The sequence below is a fragment of the Narcine bancroftii genome, chromosome 3 (genome assembly GCF_036971445.1).
Source record: "Narcine bancroftii isolate sNarBan1 chromosome 3, sNarBan1.hap1, whole genome shotgun sequence".
Lineage (NCBI taxonomy): Eukaryota > Metazoa > Chordata > Chondrichthyes > Torpediniformes > Narcinidae > Narcine > Narcine bancroftii.
Window position 1 is genome coordinate 84,617,007 of NC_091471.1, and position 22,390 is coordinate 84,639,396.

Sequence of the window (22,390 nt, forward strand, 5' to 3'; positions counted from 1 at the left end):
CACAGTTGGGGGGGGGGAGAGAGAAAGAGAGAGAGAGAGAGCGAGAGAGAGAGAGAGAATAAATACCAATAAATAGCAATAGCAGACAATTTTTAAACAACTTGGGAAAGTTGGTAGTGCTATAGAGTACAATTTATAAAGATCATCGGAAAAAAACGATGGCGGATTTGACTTCCCAGAGTGCCTTAGAGCAGAGTGCTCCATGCGTGCGGCTGTGCATATAGCCCTTTCTCTGCCTCACGAAACTCTGAGAGGACAGGTCTGCCATCGCTTTCTCCCATGGAATTTCTATATTGTGTGTGATAGCGCTACCAACTTTCCCACCCTGCTTAAAAATTGTCTTCTATTGCTATTTATTGCTCACATTTCCCACGGTCCCTTATAAAGGTTTTTAAAGGTTGGTACAACAACAGGTGCTAAAGGGCTGTATGTAAAGCTTAATGATGTTATAATTAGGCATGATTAATTTTGCTCAAATATAAGATCATAATACATTCATCAGGATTAGGGCAGGTCCACCATTGCTTGATGAGTCATGCTGTCACCGGTAAAAGGTAGAACAATCCTAACCCTGGGGATTGCTCCTTGCAAGTGTGAAACCATTCAGTGTCCCAGTTAGAAGTGGTCAAGTAAGAAAAGCCCATTCCTATCCCAAGACACTGAATGGTCGACGAGTAAAGCAGCAAGTGGCTTCTTGTCACCTTGCGATGAAGTAATTAAATCAGCGCTTTGCATCTGAATTATAATAATGACAATGAGTTTATTACCATATACATTTTACAAGGTACATACACATTAAAATTCTCTTACAGTAGCTGAGTAGATACTTTGTAAGAAAAATAAATACAAAAGCAACTAAATAAAACTACAAAAGTATACTCAATTTAATAAAAATGAGACAATAAATACAAAAAAAGATAATCAAGTTTAAGTTCAAATTCATGTTTATTATCATCTGATAGTACAACTCAATAAAACAGCATTCTTGAATCCTTGGTACAAAAACATGCAAACTCACATCCTGACATGACACACATACAGAAAAAAATACGTATGCAGGACGTATGTACAAATACAAAAATAAGTAAATATGTTATATAAATAACGCTCAATGGTTTGTATGAGCAGTTCATTAGTTGTCCAGAAGTTTCACTACCCATGGGAAGAAGCTGTTTCTCAGCCTAGTGGTTCTGGTTCTGGTATCGCTTTCCCAAAGGAGCAGCTGACAGATCTGTGTACATAGGGTCGCCATTTCCAACTTTCCAAAACGGATGACAGCATCAGAAACTCTCTCCTCTGGGGGGCGGGGAGGGTATGCACAGGAACCAGCGGGAACCCACCCCGGGCACCCATCAGCAGTTGCGAGTACAGTCCTCAGGCACACATGTCCTTTACCCACTCACCACCACCACTGCTCAGCACCTCCCCTCCACCCTTGTGAATTATCGCAATCTCTCCCTATCTCCAAATGGCCCGGCCTGATGTCAATCAAGACATGTTACACAGCAGGCTCGTTCACCTATTCCACTGCGTCTCACAGCGCGGCAAGCCTACAGCTGCGAGTCTACCTGATATCAAGGGAGGGGAGCTTGAATGGGGAAACAACGATAACATGAGAAAAAACATGGCGGCGCACAGCCTATGGAGTGCTGGAAGCCACATAGGTAAGTGCTCTTTCCGCCCCTTAATTTGTCCTCCATTTGGGGTTGTAGGGACTACAGCCGAAAATGGAGAACAAATTAACGTCCGACTGGAGGTGGTGCCGGACGGAGGACAGAGGAGTCAAAAGCCAGATTGTCCAGCCTAAAACCAGATGTCTGGCTACCATATGTATGCGGCGTGATAGCGATCCTCAATGATTTTACAAGTCTTCTTCAAACAACGATCCTGTTAGATCATGTCAATAATGGGGGGAAGGGGGAAAGGGGAGGCAGGGAAGGAGACCCCAGTGAACCACTTTGCCACTCTTATAGTCCTGTGGATTGACTTCTGATCCTTTGCTTTACAGCAACCGTACCATATTGTGATGCAGCGAGCCAGAACTCTCACAATAGAGCTCCTGTATAAAGTTAACAGGATAGTGGCCAGTAGCCTTGTTCGCCTCAGTCTTCTCAGGAAGTATAGTTGCTGTTCCACCTTCCTGACAAATGAGGAGATGTTTTGTGTCCAGGATAAGTCACTACTTAAGAGGACAACGAGGAACCTGGCGCTTTCTACTCCCTCTACTACCAAGCTATTAATGTGTAGTGGAAAGTGGTTGTTCCTGATCCTCCTGAAGTACATGATCATCTCCTTTGTTTTGTCGACAATGAGACTCAGGTTGTTATTCTCACACCTTTTCATGAGACTTTCCACCTCTTGTAGTGCAACTCATCGTTGTTGCTTATGAGGCCAACTACTGTTGTGTCATCTGCAAACTTGATGAGTCTGTTGGAGCCAGATCTGGTGTTGCGCTCATGAATCAGCAGCATGAACAGGAGTGGGCTAAGCCCACAGCCCTGAGGTGCACCAGTGCTCAGCAAGACGGTGCTTGATGTTCTGCTCCTGACCTGGACAGGCCGTGGTCTTTCCATTATGTAGTCCAGAATCCATATAGAAGTGTTGAGTCCCAGCGAAATCACCATCCCATCAGCCTGAGAAATTATTGTATTAAATGGTAAGCTGAATTCAGTGAACCGCAGCCTGCTGTATGATGTGTTGCTCTCCAGGTGGGTCTTGGAGAGACTCTGCTGTAGCATCATCAATGGAACGGTTCCATCTGTATATGAATTGAAATGAGTCCAGTGTCTCGGGGAGGAGTGTTTTAATGCTCACTAAACGCTCAAAGCATTTCATAACGGTGGAGGTCAGTGCCACGGGGTGGTAGTCATTGAGGCCTGTTAGAGTCATTTTCTTTGGTACCAGGATGATGGTGGCTGTTTTGAAACCCACAGGGATAATGGACTGCTGCAGTGATGCAGTGGCATATCCAGGGAAAATAGCGCCTATGGCAAACACTGAAGTTGTGCCCCCACCCCATTAAAACTTACTTCAACACTTCACCCTGCAACTATTCCTCGCCGCTGTCACATCACCCTACCTGTTCTCGCCACCTCCTCTCTCCGCGATGTGTTCCTTGCACTCTCATTCTGCCGACCCCGCATCTCAGGGAGAGGGAGGGATGCATCGCGCGCGTGTGTGTGAGAGAGAATGCCGTTCGGGAGTTGCTGACTCTTCCTTCCCCCTCCCCAGAGTCCCATCACAGACAACAGCAGGAGCAACAAGAACACAGTGATGAGCAGTTAAAAAGTTTTGGTTTGAATACTGGGACACTAGATCACTGAGACAAATTCTCCTACTCCTGGGATGTTTTATTTTTCAATTAGGCAGGACTATTCCTGATCTGTTTTATTTAAGAGAGATAACACAAAGAACACAGGACTTCACTGGGATATCAGCAGGAATATTATTCGAGAACAATATTCTCAAATCTGTGCCTTGGAACAACCATTTTAAAATTAATGTTCGTTCTCACCAACCTCGGATGAGAAAATACAATAGACCAACATCTCTCAATGGCTGTTCTGCATACCACCTGCTGCTCTGTGGGTCTGCTGTGGGCGGTTCTTAGAGAAGAAGCTAAAACAAATTTGCTGGCATATCATACGTAAAATGAGGGTGTATAATTTACAACAAAAAAGGCAAAAATTATCAAAAAAAAACCTTCACCAAAACTAAATAAAATTCTTGGTAAAGAGTCCTGACCCAAATTGTTGACAAATCACCTGTCTCCTTTGCGTTCACACAAAACAAAATTCCTGTTGGTGGTACTAGAGCTCAACCCCCTCCTCCTCTGGGTGTATTACAGTTATTTTATCTTGTGGGTGAAAAAGAGGTTGAGAACCTCTACTATAAGCAAAGCTTACCAACAGATTGTTCCAAGGGATGACAAACTTTGAGTGGGGTATATAGACTGTGCACATCCATTCAAACCCCCAATAGATAGTTTTCGCACTCATTTCACACACACCTAGAAAAATATCCGGGCTGAGAGGATTCAATAACCCACTTGCTCAGCAAAGAGCATGGCCAGTCTTGCTGTGCGTGCATGAACTAGGTACCAAAAAACAGCTGCGACTATGACCCAGAAGCAGAGCTGGCACTGATATAGCAACAGAGACCCCTATCATCTCCAGCCCTATCAGTGGCTATCTGTACACATGCATTACAAATAGTGTAGTAACCAGATCAATTGTGCCAGAACCCTGAATCTAAGCAAATTCAAGAGGCACTGACCTCCCAGAGATTCACACCCACTCTCCCCCCCCCCCCCGCCCCCCCATACACAGTGGTTATTCCTAAGACAAATGCTCTCCCTCCCTCCCACCACCAAGTCTTGCTTTGTTTTGGAGTCGTGACCCTGCTCCAGTGATCCACAGACCAGTGACCTGGAGGAAATTGTGGCACGGAATGGCCACCTGGAATAAACATATGACTTCCATCAGTGAAGCCCACATCCTGATAGGTGGAACTCTGCCTATTCCTTAAAAAAACAACCTCACCACTGATTCGGATATCCTGCAGAAGGCACAGAGCAGACGTGGTGATTGGTCCTGGGGGTGCCAGCGAGACATGATCACCCTGCCTTGGCAGCAACACTGCTGGAACCATCCTTGGATTCATTGGAGAACCTCCCTCAATTTCCACAATATCCTCCAGGTCACTGCTCTGTGGATCACTGGAGCAGGGGCACGACTCCAAAACAAAATGATTTCCCGAGACTTGGTGGTGGGAGGGAGGGAGAGCATTTGTAGTAGGAATGACATCTGTGTGTGGGGGATGGTGATGGAGATGGGTGTGAATCTCTGGGAGGTCAGTACCTTTTGAATTTGCGTAAATTCAGGGTTCTGGCACAATTCATCTCACCGAGCCCTATCCGGCAAGAGGGGGCAGTGTGGGAAGGGTCCCAGCACCACCAACCCCTCCTCCTCTCAGTGGCCAGGAGGAAACTTCCCTCCACCTGCCGAGCCACACACCTTGGAGCTTCTGCTGCATGTCCATGTTGAGAGCTGACCGGCTAGTGCAATGGCCCACCCAGGGCAGAGAATTTCAGTCAGCCAGCAGAGGAACACACACACACACACACACACACACACACACACACACACACACACACACACACACACACACACACACACACACAACACACACAGACGGACAGACAGACACACACACATACAGAGACACACAGTTAGATGCTGGGCTTACTTGGGGAGCGGGTGAGGTGAGGACAATAGCTGTCATATCCTAGTTATGTCTATGTATGTGTTGAAGATGTCCATCAGGACCTGAGTCAGTTGGTCTGCACAGTGCATCAGTACCCAATCAAGTCTGGTCCCACTGCCTTGTATGGGTTAATCTTGGATTGTGTTCCTCTCTCTTCGGCTGTGCCTCCGCAGTGGGCCTTTACATCATGGGGAGAAGCAGCTTTCTTTAGCATCAGCCTGTTCTTCCTCTTGAACTTTACATAGATGATGTTCAGTCTGTCCAGAAGGAAGGGGTCTTTGTCTTTTAGTCACAAGCTATCTTGTGGTCAGTTATAGTTTTGATCTCTTGCCACATGTGCATCATGTCACCAATGTCATACAACTATCTATGGATCTTCTATGCGTACCCATTGCCTTTCCTTATTACAATTTTAGGTGATACATGGTCTAAACAAATTATCCCATTTCTATGCAAATGTTGATGTTTTAATACACTCTCCACCACTGCATAGGTTCTCATACATCATCTCCATACAAATACTATAAGGCAACTGGGCTTGGATTGTGTTCCTCTCTGATTACACAGGAGAGGTCAGACCTGGCTAATTTTAGTGCCATCTTCTCTCCTGTCCTGAAGGGAGCATCATGCGCTCTGAGAAGTGGCCAGACCTCTGCATACAACCATGATTTCTGGTTAGTTCAGGTTATGAAGCATTGGATCTCAGTGACCTCCTTAATGCATTTTCGATGCACTGAGCTTGTGTATTCCTCAATGTTTACATGATTGTTGTAGGTGGCCACCTCCCTGAAACAGCTCCAGTCCATGATTTCAAAGCAGTGCTGTAGTGTTGTTGTGTCTATCCCCCCCCCCCCCCACCACGTCCTGATCTCCCTGTGAACCGATGCTCATTTTGCCAGTAGTCTGTATGCTTGGTTTAGCAGGAAGGATATGTGTTCATGTAATGAAGCTCAGACCAAGGAACACTCTTATATGCACCAGGGATGTTGTTGCACATCTGATCTTGGGTGTTCTCCCCTTTGGTAGCCAAGTTGACATGCTGTTCAAACCATGGTAGAGCAGTTTTCAAGTTGGCGTGGTTGAAGTCACCAGATACAATCATGCAACCATCAGGGAGGGATAAATATTCACAGTTATTCCACTGAAAAGGAAGTGACCGAGCAACAGTGCAGACAGTCCTTTTGTGGTATTGGAGCTGCCCCTGATTTACTACAAATATTGATTTCTGGATATGTGTGAAAGGACTATTTGTCCGATATGTCAGAAAAGTCAACTTGTGTTGAATCGAATGGCCCAGGATTAGCTCCCCATCACTCACATTTTAAATTAAAGACTGAAATCAATCATGGCTATCCAAGACTGAGAGTGTGCCTCATTCTAACTGAATCATTATGCAGTTAGAGTAAGAATTCACATATTGTGGGAGCTTTATGTTCACTAAGTCCTGTCGCCTTATAGTATTTGTATGGAGATGATGTATGAGAACCTATGCAGTGGTGGAGAGTGTATTAAAACATCAACATCTGCATAGAAATGGGATAATTTGTTAAGACCATGCATCACCTAAAATTGTAATAAACTGGGCCTAGCACAAAATGAAGATTCATTGATCAAACTAAGAGTGGAATATCAATCCTCATCTGAAAAAGTTATATTAAGATCACACTCACAATCATTTTTAATCTTAGCCATTAGGCCTAATCTTAAATCCAATAGATCACTGCATATAAATGATATCAATCCACTATGAACAATTTGTAGATCAAAAAGTATGTCAAGTATATTTGAATCTGCAATTGAAGGGAAAGTGTTCCAATTTAGACTGAACAAATTTCTTAACTTGCAAAATCTAAAAAAAATGTCTACTAGAGAGCTTAAATTTAACTGACAATTGTTCAAAAGAAACAAAGTTATTGTGAATAAATTAATCTTTAAAATTTTTAATACCAAATCTGAACCTAATACTGAACGCAGGAATGAATGGTTATCTATTATAGAACTATAACATAACATAACATATAACATAACAATTACAGCACGGAAACAGGCCATTAGGCCCTTCTAGTCCGCACCGAACCAAACACCCCTTTCTAGTCCCACCTCCCTGCACAACTAGACAGAGAAAAATTATTATAACCAAAAACTTTCCTAAATTGAGCTCATATTCTCAATCTTAATCTCATCATCGGATTATGGGTCAATTTATAACCATATAACAGGTTACAGCGTGGAAATAGGCTATATTGGCCTTTCGAGTCCGCGCCGGTTCACTTGAACAACTCCACTAGTTCCCCCCCTCACTCTCTGCCCATAACCCTCCGACCCCCTCATATCCATGTACACATCCAACCTTCTTTAAATGACAGAAAGGACCCTGCCTCAACTATTTCCTCCAGAAGATTATTCCATTCAGACAACACCCTCTGAGTGAAGAAGCATCTTCTAACATTTCACCTAAAGTTTTTCCCCCTTACTCTTAATTTATGCCCTTTTGTTCCAACATCCCCTGCTCTCTGGGGAAAGAGTCTACTTACGTCTAGACTATCTATTCCCTTCATAATTTTAAATACCCCTATCAAATCCTCTCTCAACCATCTACATTCCAATGAATAAACTCACAGTCTGCTTAATCTTTCTCTGTACTCTAGATGTTGTAAGCCAGGCAACGTTTTTGTAAATCTTCTCTGCACCCTCTCCACCTTATCTATATCCTTCCTATAATTTGGAGACCAGAACTGAACACAATATCTAAACTTGGCCTCACCAATGCCTTAAACAGTCGCAGCATCATTTCCCAGATCCAATACTCTATGGTATGATTTATGAAGGCAAGCATACCATATGACTTCTTAATCACCCTGTCTACATGGGAATCCACCTTCAAGTAACTCTGTACCATAACTCCAAGATCCCTCTGTTCCTCTGCATGCCTCAATGCCCTCCCCTTAGCTGCAGATGTCCTATTTTGGTTATTTTTTTCCGAAATGCAGCAAATGAAAATGAAAAGTGTAAAGCAGAACCAAAAATTCCCAACATAGACGATTTCTCAGAAAAATTCAGCTCCATTTCTGCCCAAGAAGGGTGACTTACTAATTTATCCATTTTGCAAAAAGTGTAAAAGTTTTGAAGCCTCACTAATTCATATATTTTGGGAATGTCCTAAATTAGGAGAAAATTGCCAGAATATTTTTCATTCTTGGGAAACAATTTTTAGGTTAAATTAGATCCATGCTCTTTAACTGCCCTGTTTCATTTTTCACGTGAACTGGATCAATTTTCATCGCCATCACAAGAGAAAGTTTTAGCTTTTAGCAGATTGATAGCCAGATGAACAGTTTTAATGAAATAGAAAGATGAACTCTCACCAACTCATGCACAGTGATGTAAAGACATATCTAATGTTTAGAGAAAATTATGTACAATATTAAAGATAAAGAGTTACAGTTTGACAAGGTATAATTGGGGCCCATTTATAGAATAATTGGCAGTTTTAGATGATATGGGAGCACTAGTCCTGATCCATCTGTCTTCTGGAGGTCGCACTTGATCCATCTTTGTATTTCTCTTGACACCTTAATTAGAGGGTGGGGTTAGGTTATTATTAGTTTTAGGGGTTTTTTCTTTTTTTTCTTTTAGTTAAATGAATTTATGGGGTTTAATTATGATGAACCTGGATAATATCATTTTTTTTAAAGATTTTATTAAGGTATAATGTGATTTGTTATAAAAATATTTAACTGATTTATACATATAATCATCTTAATAGACAATCATATTTAATAATAAGGGATGGAACTTAAAATTTGTCATATTGTGCATTTACTTTAATTTTGTTATGTATATGTTATTATTTTGTCTTGCTTTATTAAAATTTGCATCTGGATTGCTATGTGAAACTTATTAAAAATATTTTAAAAAGAAAAAATAAAACATCAAAATGTTGTCTCATTTGAATGTTAAGACATATGGATGTAAGTACCCAATAGTTGGTAACTTACGCCAGGATATCTGCTGGCTTCTGAAGGAAATACTTAAGTGTAATGTTGCTACAATATGTAAATTTTTACCTTAGTTGTGGTGAACACTTGGCCAATGGATACATTAGCAGCATCACCTCAATATATGTATGAGACAGAGAATGAAAAGGACAACAGCTGGGACAGGAACAGCATATGAAAGTGACACTGAGCTCAAGTGCCCAGCTTAATGATGTGGAACTAACCAATTCCAGCCTGTGTACCTACCCTCCAGCTGTAGGGTTCCGACATTCTTTGTCCTGTGTGTGATATTGGCAACGACATAGCCAACATTTTTCAAAGCATTAGCACTATGTGTTGGGGACATGCTGCTCAGTGTGTGGTTTCAGAACAAGTCCAAGAGTAAAGAATGAAACATAGAACAGACTCATTAGATAGGAGAGAGATCTGAAAATGGGAGAGGCAAGGAGAATGACAGATTTGGCGATGAACATTGGGAGAGAAGGCAAGAGGGAAAGAGGCATAGGGGCAAACAAAGAGGGAGAGGATCCTGGTGCAGTCTGGACAGGGAAAGATGAAAGAAGCGTGTAGAACAGCAGGCGCAGGAAGAGAGGAAGAGATAGACGTGGAACGGGGTTTATTTCCCTTCTTCACCACTGATTCAAATTGTAGGACGTCCTGCACAAGGATTCCCAGGCTTCTTTGCATCTGGGAATTGTAGGCCGTCCTGCACAAGGATTCCCAGGCCTCTTTGCATCTGGGAATTGTAGGGTGTCCTGCACAAGGATTCCCAGGCCTCTTTGCATCTGGGAATTGTAGGGCATCCTGCACAAGGATTCCCAGGCCTCTTTGCATCTGGGAATTGTAGGCCATCCTGCACAAGGATTCCCAGGTGTCTTTGCATCTGGGAATTGTAGGGCGTCCTGCACAAGGATTCCCAGGCCTCTTTGCATCTGGGAATTGTAGGGCGTCCTGCACAAAGATTCCCAGGCCTCTTTGCATCTGGGAATTGTAGGGCGTCCTGCACAAGGATTCCCAGGCCTCTTTGCATCTGGGAATTGTAGGGCGTCCTGCACAAGGATTCCCAGGCCTCTTTGCATCTGGGAATTGTAGGGCGTCCTGCACAAGGATTCCCAGGCCTCTTTGCATCTGGGAATTGTAGGGCGTCCTGCACAAGGATTCCCAGGCCTCTTTGCATCTGGGAATTGTAGGGCGTCCTGCACAAGGATTCCCAGGCCTCTTTGCATCTGGGAATTGTAGGGCGTCCTGCACAAGGATTCCCAGGCCTCTTTGCATCTGGGAATTGTAGGGCGTCCTGCACAAGGATTCCCAGGCCTCTTTGCATCTGGGAATTGTAGGGCGTCCTGCACAAGGATTCCCAGGCCTCTTTGCATCTGGGAATTGTAGGGCGTCCTGCACAAGGATTCCCAGGCCTCTTTGCATCTGGGAATTGTAGGGCGTCCTGCACAAGGATTCCCAGGCCTCTTTGCATCTGGGAATTGTAGGGCGTCCTGCACAAGGATTCCCAGGCCTCTTTGCATCTGGGAATTTTTGATCTTATCCACATTTAGTTCTTCTACCAAAGTGCATGTTTGTACACTTTCTGACATTAAATTTCATTTGCCACTCCTTTGCCCATTCTCCTAATTTGTCTAAGTCCTCCTGCAGCCTTTCTGTTTCCTCAACACTATCTGGTCCTCTACTCTTTGTATCATTTGCAAACTTGATCACAAAACCATTCATTCCATGATCTAAATCATTGATATACAACAATGTGAAATGCCACTGACATGTTTAAGGACTGGCTGATAAGTTCTCATGCAATCTCAGTGCTGGCAGCAATGAATTTATCAATAATGTATACTGATAAAGTTTGATGTTCCATGACAGAGTCCTACAACAGTGGAAACTCGCCGTCTTTTCAAAGTTTTTATGAACAGCACCATTTTGAGGAACTTGTAGCATTGCGTTTCTAAAATTCCTCATCAAGATTCCAGCCTTAATCATACAATCAGGATGCTTTTAATGAAAGATGGGTCATTTCCAGCAGGATGGGAAGGAGCAGCTGAGGCTCTCGACAAAGATGATCAAAACTTTGCATATACTGAACATTGAGGAAATTAAAGCATAAAAAATATAAAACTTGCTTTACATATTCAATAATCTCAGAAAGGTCTATTGGCAGATTCTGGTGCCAAACCCACGATTGTAGGTGAATGATGAAGCAGACAGTTCTCCTTAGTCAGTCAGTTCAGGGCAGTATAGTAATTTCCCTAGAGTATTATGAGAATGATTTGCCCACTTTCAAATTTACGGTAATACGTTCTGTTTTCTTTTCCCTTCTTTCTCCATAAATTTCTCAATTTTCAATACTCAGGAGGGATATTGGAATATACCCACAGGTCCCATGTATTCTCCTTAGTGTGAACACTAAGGGCCATTGAAAGTTGGATCAAGTGAAGCTTTCAATATTACGTGAAGGCATAACAACTATTTTTTATAGTGCTATTCAAGCATCCTCCACAAAATCTGCAACCAAAAAAAAGCCTTGGTATTTAATGTGCGCTGCAAGGAAATAATGTGAACTGGGACATTAACTGAATAGGTTTTTGAAATGGTAATAAAAAGGAGAGGAATATTATATCATTGACCAGTCAGGAAACAATCTGGAGGCACTATGAATGTAGAATCTGTTCAATTTATGTTTCATTCTAATTAATAGAACAGATTTCAACTCGGCTCTGTAATACAAAGCTCATTCATTTTGAAGTATTTTGCCCCCGGATGAAGGTGTCAATTTACTTAAGTGCATGAAATATTTCTCTTCACTTATATGCATGGTAGATATGCAAATCCCTTCAGAAAAAAAAACTATAAGACCAAAAGTGACATCAGTATTCTAATTCTAATAACTATGATACAGCTTCTGTATTTCATGAAATGGCCACATACTTTTTGCTTTTTCCCAGAATCTTTTGCAAAAACACTCGCCAAAAATGCATCTTCCACATCAGAAAAGCAAGTTCATTCCCAACATTTTGTCCAGACCTTGATGAAAGGCTCAAGCCCAAAACATTGGTTATGTATCTTTATCTTTATTCTAATGTCTACACTGTTTGACCTGCTGATTTTCTCCCACATTGTGATTTTACTGTTCATTCTCTATTCCTTCTCTTAGATTGTGAATCTATTTCTTTCTGAATACATTAAGCACAAATTATTCCCATAGCTATAGAAAAAGACAAACTCAGGCTAAATAGGAGAGTGAGTAACTGGGAAAGAGCTAATTATGAAGTGATTAGGCAGGAACTAGGGAATATCAATTTTTGGAAAGAGATGTTTAAGGGGGAGAGCACAGAAGTAATGTGGAGGAAGTTACGGGACCAATTGAGCTGGGTCCAGGACAAGTTTGTCCCACTAGGACAAGGAAAAAATGGTGGGAAAAGGGAACTGTGGATGACAAAATGGGTAAGGTGACTTGTAGAGAGGAAGAAGCAAGCCTATGTTAGATAAAGGAGGCAAGGAACATATAGGGCTCATGAAAAATATATAGAAGCCAAGAAGGAGCTGAAGAAGGAAATTAGGAGAGTCAAAGGGGGCATGAAAAAGCCTTGGCAGGACTGATTAAAGATAACTTCAAGGCATTCCATGCAAATGTAAAAAAATAGTAAGAAGATGAAAGTGAAGGTAGGGCCTAGAAGTGGAGGAGTTAGGGGAGGTCCTGAATGAATACTTTGCATCAGTATTTACAAGAGAAAAGGACCTTGATCAGGATGAAGTTGAAATAGAGCAGGACTACGTGCTGGACAATGTGCTGATGGTGGAAAAGAAAGTATTTGATTTTCTAAATAACATCAAGATTGATAAGTCGCCAGGGCCAGTTGCTGTGGGAGTTAAGAAAAGAAATTCGGGAGCATTAGCTATGGTCTTTAAATCCTCTTTGACTACGGGTGAGGTGCCAGAGGATTGGAAAATGGCAAATCTAGTCCCTTTGATTAAAAAAGGTAATAAAGAGAATCCTGGGAATTATAGATCAGTGAGTCTCACATCAATGGTGTGTAAACTATTGGAAAGGATTCTTAAGGATAGGATCTACCAGCATTTGGAGAGGTATAATTTACTCAAGAATTGTCAGCATGGCTTTATAAAGGGAAGGTCGTGCCTCATGAGCCTGATTGAATTCTTTGAGGAAGTGATGAAAGAAATTGATGAATGGAAGGGTGGTAGATGTGGTCTATATTGGATTTCAGTAAGGTTCCCCATAACAAACTCAACCGGAAGGTCAAGAGGCATGGGATCAGTGGAACCTTGGCTATCTGGATAAAAAAAATTGGCTTGCAGGAAGAAGACAGAGAGTGGTGGTGGAAGGGAGGTACTCTGCATGGATGGCAGTGACTAGTGGAGTGCCACAGGGATCAGTTCTCGGTCTCTTGCTGTTTTTGAATTCTATAAATGATCTGGATGATGATGCAGAAGGTTGGGTGAGTAAGTTTGCGGAAGACACGAAAATTGGAGGAATTGTAGATGGTTGTCAGATGTTGCAAGAGGACACAGACAGGAGGCAGTGTTGGGCAGAAAAATGGCAAATGGAGTTCAATCCGGACAAGTGTGAGGTGATGAATTTTGGCAGAACAAATTGAAAAGCTGAGTATAAGGTTAATGGTCGATTAATTAAGAGCATGGATGAACAGCGTGGGGTTCATGTCCATACATCCCTCAAGGTAGTTGCTCAGGTTGATACAATAGTTAAAAAAGCCTGTGGGATCCTGGGGTTCATTAATAGGGGGATTGTGTATAAGAGTAGAAAAGTCATGTTGCAGCTTTATAAGTTTCTTTTGAGACCACATTTGGAGTATTGTGTCCAGTTCTGGTCGCCTCATTATTGGAAGGATGTGGAGGCTATGGAAAGGGTGCAGAGGAGATTTACCAGGATGTTGCTTAGATTGGATGGCATGGCTTATGAGGCAAGATTGCAAAGCTGGGGCTTCTCTCTTTGGAATGTAGAAGGATGAGAGGGGACTTGATTGAGGTCTATAGAATGATGAGAGGTATAGATAGGACAGCAATTACTTGTTTCCTAGGCTGGGAATTATAACCACTAGAGGACACATGTGTAAGATTAAGGGAGGGGGTAAGTTTTATTTTTACACAGAGATTTGTTGAGCCTGGAATGCCTTTCCACTTTCCAGAAGTGATGGTAGAGGCTGACACATTAAGGGTCATTAAAAGACGATCAGATAGGCACATGGATGAAAGGAGAGGGATACAGGGTAGGGAGGGTTTAGCACTTTTTACAGTTCATCACAACATGGAGGGCCAAAGGGCCTATACAATGCTGTAATGTTTTAATGTTTAAAAATATTGCTGGTGAAGGAAAATTTATCAGTCATTGCAAGAAGCTTATTGTGGACTTTGGGAAAGGGAGGCTGAAGGACCACACATCTGTCTTCATTAACAGGACGAAGGTGGAGAGGATTTGCATCTTCAAGTTCCTGAGTCCATATCTTTCTGGAGCCAGCACATCAATGCAACTATGAAGAAGACACACCAACAACTCGACTATTTAAGAAATCTAAGAGGATTTTCCATCTTGTTGAATACTCCATCAAATTCTATGGATGTACCCTGAAAAGTATATTGACTGGATGAATCATGGCATGGTTTGTTAACCCAAATACCCTGAAACAATGAAGTCTGCAGAATGTGGCAAACTCAGCCAAGTCCATTATGGGCATCAACCTCTTATCCATTGGAAACACCTACATGAGTCTCTACCTCAAGAAGGTACCAGACATCACAAAGGACCTGATCACCCTAATCACATTCTCTTCTTGTTGCTGCCTTCAGGCAGAAGATGCAGAAGGTCAAAGTACTGCATTACTAGGTTTAAAAACAGTTTTGATCCAACCACCATCAGGCTCTTAACCCTCCTTAACTATGAACTTCTCCATATTGTGGTAATTTACTTTAAACTATTGTAGATCCCTGTTTAGCTGCAGCAAGTAAGAATATCAGTATTTCTGTACATTGTAAAGATAAAGGTTCCATTACTGTCTCGTAATACCATTTTTTAAAGAATGTAAAATGCATGAAATTCTTTAACTTTTGTCTGCCATAAGGCAGATAGAAAGTCATCACTTAATCTAGTGCCCCTCACAGAAACCTACAGCACCTGGTGTTCCTAGGCAGACTCCCCTTCTCGTTCTGATCAGTCCTGAGCCTGCATAGCTTCTGAGATCAGACAATCTCAGGTGTATTCAGAATATTCGATGCTGTACTTATGTATATGACAATAAATTCCTCTCATCATCATTAAACAAACTAGTCCAGATTAATGAAAATCAAACAACTAGAGAGGCTGGAAATCTAAAACCGAAACTCAAAGCTCAGGCAACATCTATAGGAAGAATAAAAGTTAACGTTTCAGGCTGAAGACTGAGTTCTGATGAAAAGTCACAGAGCTGAAATGTTAACTGCTTCTCTTCCAAGAGATGCTTTCTCACAAACTGGTAACCAAGATTGAAAGGTAGAAAACAATTAAAACAATGGGAAATAAGAATTAGGTAAGCAGCGAATAAAATAGAGTGAAGCAAGAGGGATGGGGAGAAGGAAAGAAGGCAATAAAAAATGACAGGAAAGGTTATATTTTACAGTATATGTGCAACAAGATGGCTGAGTAAGCATTGCATGATCCCATAATTCCTACTTTATGTGTTTGTAGTTCATGATTTCATGAATTTAGAGGAGACTAAATGTACATATATACAGCCAATGGATGGAGTGGTGTGGAAGACTGCATCCTCTTTGGTTTATATTTCAATCCAACTCTGTAAATTTTTTTGCTCCTTTCGAGGTTCATTAACACAGCCTGCTTAGAACTTTTCTTTCAGATTTTGATCCAAAGTAGTTCAGGACAATGGAATTATCCACAGATGAAATATTTTGCACAACTTTGTTTTTAATAATATGAGCGCCTTTATCTCTTATTTATTTATTATCTGCATAACCTCAACTAATTAGATACCTTATAATGCATATTCTCTGAGGCCAAAATATCTATTCTGCTCCTCGAAAACTGAAAATATACACAGGATTCGGGAGGAGCAAGGCTAATATTCTCTATAAATCATCTGCTAACTTCTGCTTTTCATCTCACTTCTAGTTTGTCTTATTTACAACACCATCACACTGCACTAATGGATCCAATGATGCGGCTTTTATTTTATTTTAATTTACAGTATATGGGTGTCACTCATAAGGCCAGAGTTCAATGTTCAGCTTTGCTGCCTTTAAGAGGATGGTGAACTTTCTATAGTTTGTATCATGAATGCACCTATATATTTCCATTGGGGAGGATTCTCCAACTACTTTGACCCAGTTCAATTAGAGCAACAGATAAGAATGGCACTTACATGACAATTCTTATTGTGTGGGTTTGTCTAAAATTGAGACTTTGCATGATCCTCACTGAGTCCCCTTTTGATATGAACAGTTAAAGAAAAAAATTCTTAATTACTGAAAGGACAAATAGAATTCATGAATAATGATTGTTTACAATGATGGTGGAAATAAATATATTCTTTTTTCCCTTCTTCAGAGATCTCCAGTACCAGCAACATTAAAAACAATAAACTTAAAAAAGGTCATTCAAAACTGCTCCCTTCATTCACAAACCTTTCTTAAGTTCACTGAATCGTCTCCCAATTAAGTAATCACTTGCAGTTAGAAATACATTCTTTGTGTCACCTTTCCCCAACTGTGGTTGGCTCTAGCTCTATGTCAACCTTAAGTTATCTGTCTCTATTTCTGACCTCATAAATACCAAAAGAAGACACCCATAATTCAGCTGAAGTTTCTAATCTCTGGGAATCCATCCATCCACTTCTCTCCTTCTCTGATGCTCCTTTATTTTTACACAGAAATGCAAGCGAAACTCAGCAAGTCATACAGAATTCTTTATGTCGCAAAGATAAAGATACATATCCAATGTTTTGGGCCTGAGCCCTTCCTCAAGGTATGAGCTAAAAGTGGGTAGGTGCCTAAATAAAATGGTGGGGGGGGGGGGGGAGAGGCAAGGGGAGGAGCACAGGACCACAGCTATAGGTCAATAAAGGTGGGAGGGCATAAGAGAAAAAGAAGCTGAGAAGTGATGGGGGAGCGGACATCATAGCTCTCTGATTAGAGAGGAGAGTGTTATGTCTCTGTGTTAATTAAGAGGCTTCTTAAATAATTTAGAGATGTAAGATTCAAATGACAGAAGAGATTTTACTTACTGATGTCTTCCACCATCTCAGAAAACTGTTCAGACACTCTCTATACATATGCATACACCCCACAGTGGTGCACTACAGTTATTGCAGTGAGAAGGGTATATTCTTACGCTTTTAGAAAATAGTTCACATGATCCTGACTATGTTACAGAGGGTGGATTGGGATCTGATGACCAACCATTTGGTTGTTTGCAATCATATCTCTGTTGCCAATATCTTAGATTTTATAACTTTATTTTTGGGATTTAGCACCATCGGCAATGTATTTACCGCACAATACAGAAGGTCCCCAAGATGAATAGCAGTCCTTCTGAGTCTTTCGGTGCTGTTGTGGAGGGAAGTTTGGGACTTCAACCTAGTTACAAAGAAGAAATAGTGATGTATTCTGTGAGCATGCAGTAAAACCTGAAGGGGGACTGGTCTTGCTGCCCTTGCTCTTTGTGGTAAGGGTAATGGATTAGAGAAGAGCTGTCAGTGGAGCAAGGCTCAATAATTGTTGTGTATTTTCTAATGTTCTTCAGTTTTTCTGGGATATTTTTTCTTTATATTAAATGTGCAATCTATGTATGAAATTTACTCAAGTTCAGTACTATTTTACTTCATGATAACTATACCTTTTTACTTTTATTCTTCCTATTTAAGATGAAGACATTCATTGACATGGAAACACAAATGGAAAGGCAATGTTGTGAAAGCAGCAGTTTCATTGATAAATCATTCCCATATATTTATTTTAAATTGTGCTTTATTTATTGGTGATTGTCTAAGGTATGCGTATGCACTGTGGTCTGGTAAAATGCTGTTTCATCTGGTTGTATGGGTACAGTCAGACGATAATAAACTTTAACTTGAACCTGTTTATATTTAATGCTAACCTGAACTCAACTCAAACCAGCAGGTTCATCTTTATGAAAACTGCAGGAATGTGGTTGTCTTAATGGGACACAAGCCAACTTGGGAAGTATTTTCCTTCTCTGGTCTTGGTGTATCTCATCCTCCTTTTGCAGAAATAGAAGAGAAGAAAAAACAGAGCGGCATGCTTAGCGTGCGGCTAGTACAATGCGATTACAGCGCTAGCGACCCAGGTTCGAATCTGATGCAGTCTGCAAGGAGTTTGTACATTCCCTCCATGACCTTGATGGGTTTTCTCTGAGTGCTTCAGTTTCCTCCCACCCTCCAAAACATACAGGGTTGGTAGATTAATTGAGTGTAATTGGGCAGTATGGATTGCTGGTAGAGCTTTCTACCATGATGTATTATTAAAGTTAACATTTAAAATAGAAAATAGCAGGAAATATGGCTAACTTGAAGAGAATCTAAGTGATGTGTTTTAATTTGGGGAAATAATTGCCACCAACCATGTTGAACCTGGATTCCTTAAACTGGTTAAAATAATCCTGATTCTGCTGCGTATTGATGGACACAGACTTTCCATCCAAAGAACAAAATTGAAATGTGCCTGGGCAAGCAAAAACATAAATTACACTAAAAATGTAAGTCAAATATCTGGAAATGTAAAATTATAGAGAACAAGACTGAAGTGGAAATTGGTGTGAAAAAAAAAAGAGAAACAGATAAGATTCTTTGCAGATATGGATCATTGCTATTGGCAAGAATGGGTCAATATTTCAGCACACACTCACATCACTGAAACAATGGATTTTCACTTAATTGTGCTTAAATTTATTAATAGGCATAAATGGATTATAATTTAGTAAACAGATTTATTGGTATGTTCAAATCATCACCTCACACCTCAGTTTCCTCAATAACCATATTATTAGAATATTCTCTATTTCTACAATGCTTTGGGAACTCCACATCTTTGGACCAGTGGCCTCAGACATTTGTTGCCCCACACCTGGTGAAGCAGTGGAATTCTTCCCCTGTACATCTCCTCCTCTCCCAAAGACTTTTGTTAAAGCTACTCTTTTAATCAAGTTCATCTCACCTCACATCTGCCAATATTTTTTCGACTCCACATTTGTGACTGTCTAACTAGATTTCTATAAAGTATTTTTGGGAGAACTTTTGTGTATCAGCTTTGATTTCTAACTTGTAAAATTTGTCCCAGAGTGTCAGTCTGTGGTAAGTACCCAGATATCCTAAAATTCAAGATCTAAGTTCAAGTTTATTATCATGTGTATCAAGGAGGAGTAATATAATTTGTTTTGTAAGTAGTCTGTCTAAACATCCCATGCATAGTACGGCAGCTAAAGCGCAGTACAGAAATGCAGAGTACAGAGAGTGAAAAGGATAGTAACACAAATTCATAACAGGAAAATCAATACATCTTGATTCCGTTATAGGGTGAAATGGGGGATAAATTATAAAAGTGAATCAATTGTATCAATGAACATACAGCACGGCTGATTAATTTTATTGATCTGTAATCACTCAGTTTTCATCCTGTTCCTGCTTGTGTTAGCTGCCAGTACCATTGGAATTTATAGCTACTACTGTTTTCATCAGAATGCTTTGAAGAACAATGCAAAGGATCATTTAGGAACCAAGAATTAACAATGCATCATCAGCTTCACTGTCAACATTTTGATTAATTAATTAAATTATTATGGGCTGAATACATGATGGAATCACTTTGGCCCACTGTGACTGCAGCTTTGAAGTTTTATTGAACTAGCTAGATGGCTTTAAAAAAAAAACTGCAGGAGCTGAAAATCTAAAATTAAAAGAAAAAAATCCTGGAAATACTTAGTAATTCAGAACATGCCGAAGAATCGCTGCCAGAACTCAATATCTTATCTGCTTTCTAGTGGAGAATAAACAGAATTAAGTATCACTTTGATATTGGTCCTATGTACAGAGAGAATAATGCTCATCATGTATGAAGTGGTTCTTTTTCACAGCTAATCAATTAACTCCACATGACCTATCTTCAATTTTGAATATTTTCCACTCTTTTTCAAATGTATCTCTTGAATAGGACAAGGAAGAATAAGGGAAAAATTAAAGACATCATATCCCAATCTGCCCTTTTCTCTGTCACGCACTGATCACCTGCTTCCTGCACTCTTATCGTCATGGCTGATTCCCCAACTGAGCCTTGCCATACACTCTCAGACGAATCATGATCATTTAGCCAAAAAAATGACTCTCCAGAAGAAAAAGATGATCTTCCCAACCTCTTTTCTCAAGCTTTCAAACACTCTCTCAGCTGGATCCCAATTCATGTCTGAATCACCACCATGTGACATTTTACAGTGTTGAAGGCAGAATTGAAAGTTGCTGCAAATTATGTTCTAAGGACACAATGTTTGTTCTTTGCTACCATCTAAAGTATTTCTATGAGATTGCAACCCAGACATGATTATAACAATTGCTTCATTATGATTGACAAGTGTCTGACAATACTTGAGAGAGAAAATACATCTTCTGATGTTTTCAGTTAATACTCATTCAACAGGTGATTAAAATTAAATATGCAAATATTCCAGCAGGCTGACTAAAGAGGAGGAGAGGAGGAAAATCATAGGATCAGAGGAATTAATTTCTTATGCAATTTATAAACCTCAATTAGATTGTCCAATTGAAATCAAGGGCTCCACTGTCATTATGATTGTCCAGGGCCCATTATTTCATAAGATCAATGCAACAATCCAATGACATTAAGAAAGGTAAAATAACATGCAAAGAATTTCGCAGATTATGCTTTGGTCAACATAAAAGGAAAAAGAAAAGACTTGCAAAGCTTGGTGGATCAGCCAATCAACTGCAACTTTTTCTGCAGTCACTTGGAGTCAAGGATGACTTGTTTCCACTCCAATTCTGTGGACTCTGAGATAGCTAAGGAGGACCCACAAGATTTGCCACAGATGCAGCAATAAATATGTGACAAGTAAGGCACGTGGATAGTGGACGAACATCTGAGAATCTATTGAGAGGTAAAATAACTTGTAGTTCTGATTTCTTATTTCTAAAAGCATCACTGGAAGAATGAGGCCTGAGGATATGCTGAACTTGCAAGTGGCTGGGAGAATGGAACTGGGATGTCACTGGGAAAGTCTTGGCTAGGGGAGTCACCGGAAAAGTGTGAGCTGGGATGTGGGAGAGTGGGAGAGTCACTGATAGAATGGGGACAGTTATGTCATGCTGGATGGGAGCCATGGGCATCACAAGAAGAGCAGGGGTGTCACTGGGAGAGAGGATGGGGTGCTGGGAGAGTGGGAGGCAAGGCAAGGTTCACCACCAGAGTGAGGACCAGGTTGTCACTGAGGATGGTGTGCCACTGGGGGAATAACTGGGAGTGTAGGGATTCAGGGTGTTGCTGGGAGAATTGGAGGCTGGGGCATTACTGAGAGCATTAAAGATGGTGTGACACTGGGGGAATTATTGGGAGTCAGGGGATGGGGAGTTGCCAGAATTGGGGTCTGGCATATCACTGAAAGAGCTGAGAAATGGATGTAACTAAGGAAATCATGAGGAGTGTGGGTGCTGAGTGTGCTTTTGGGAGAACTGGGGGCTAAGTTATCACTCATAGAGTTGCAAATGGTATGTAACTGGGGGAAATCACTGGGAGTGTGGAGGCAGGGTGTTAATGGGAGAATTGGGGGCTAAATATCACAGAAAGTTGAAGAGGAGGAGTCACTTGGAGTGTGGAGTCTCAGAGTGTCATTGGGGGCTGAGAGAGTAAGGCTGGGGCATTCACTAAGTGAGTGAAGGCCGATGTGTCACTGGGAAAGTGGGTGGCCAGGGTTTGTCGCTGAGTGAATTGGAAATTGCTGCTGAGAGAATTGTGTGCTGGCATAGCACTCAGGGAATGTGTGACGTGATGGTTACTGAGATAGCAAGGAGCCCGAAGAGAATGCAGGTGGTCTTGCTCGGAGCGGGTCATAGAATTGTCATTCGGAGAGTGTGGCT

General features: G+C 41.1%; 1 protein-coding gene across 8 annotated transcripts in view; it reads right to left on the reverse strand.

Moving 5' to 3' along the window:
- The window catches only part of pde4d (phosphodiesterase 4D, cAMP-specific), a 1,272,582-nt gene that overhangs the window by 167,773 nt on the left and 1,082,419 nt on the right, over positions 1 to 22,390 (reverse strand). The gene's annotated exons all lie outside the window — the stretch shown is intronic.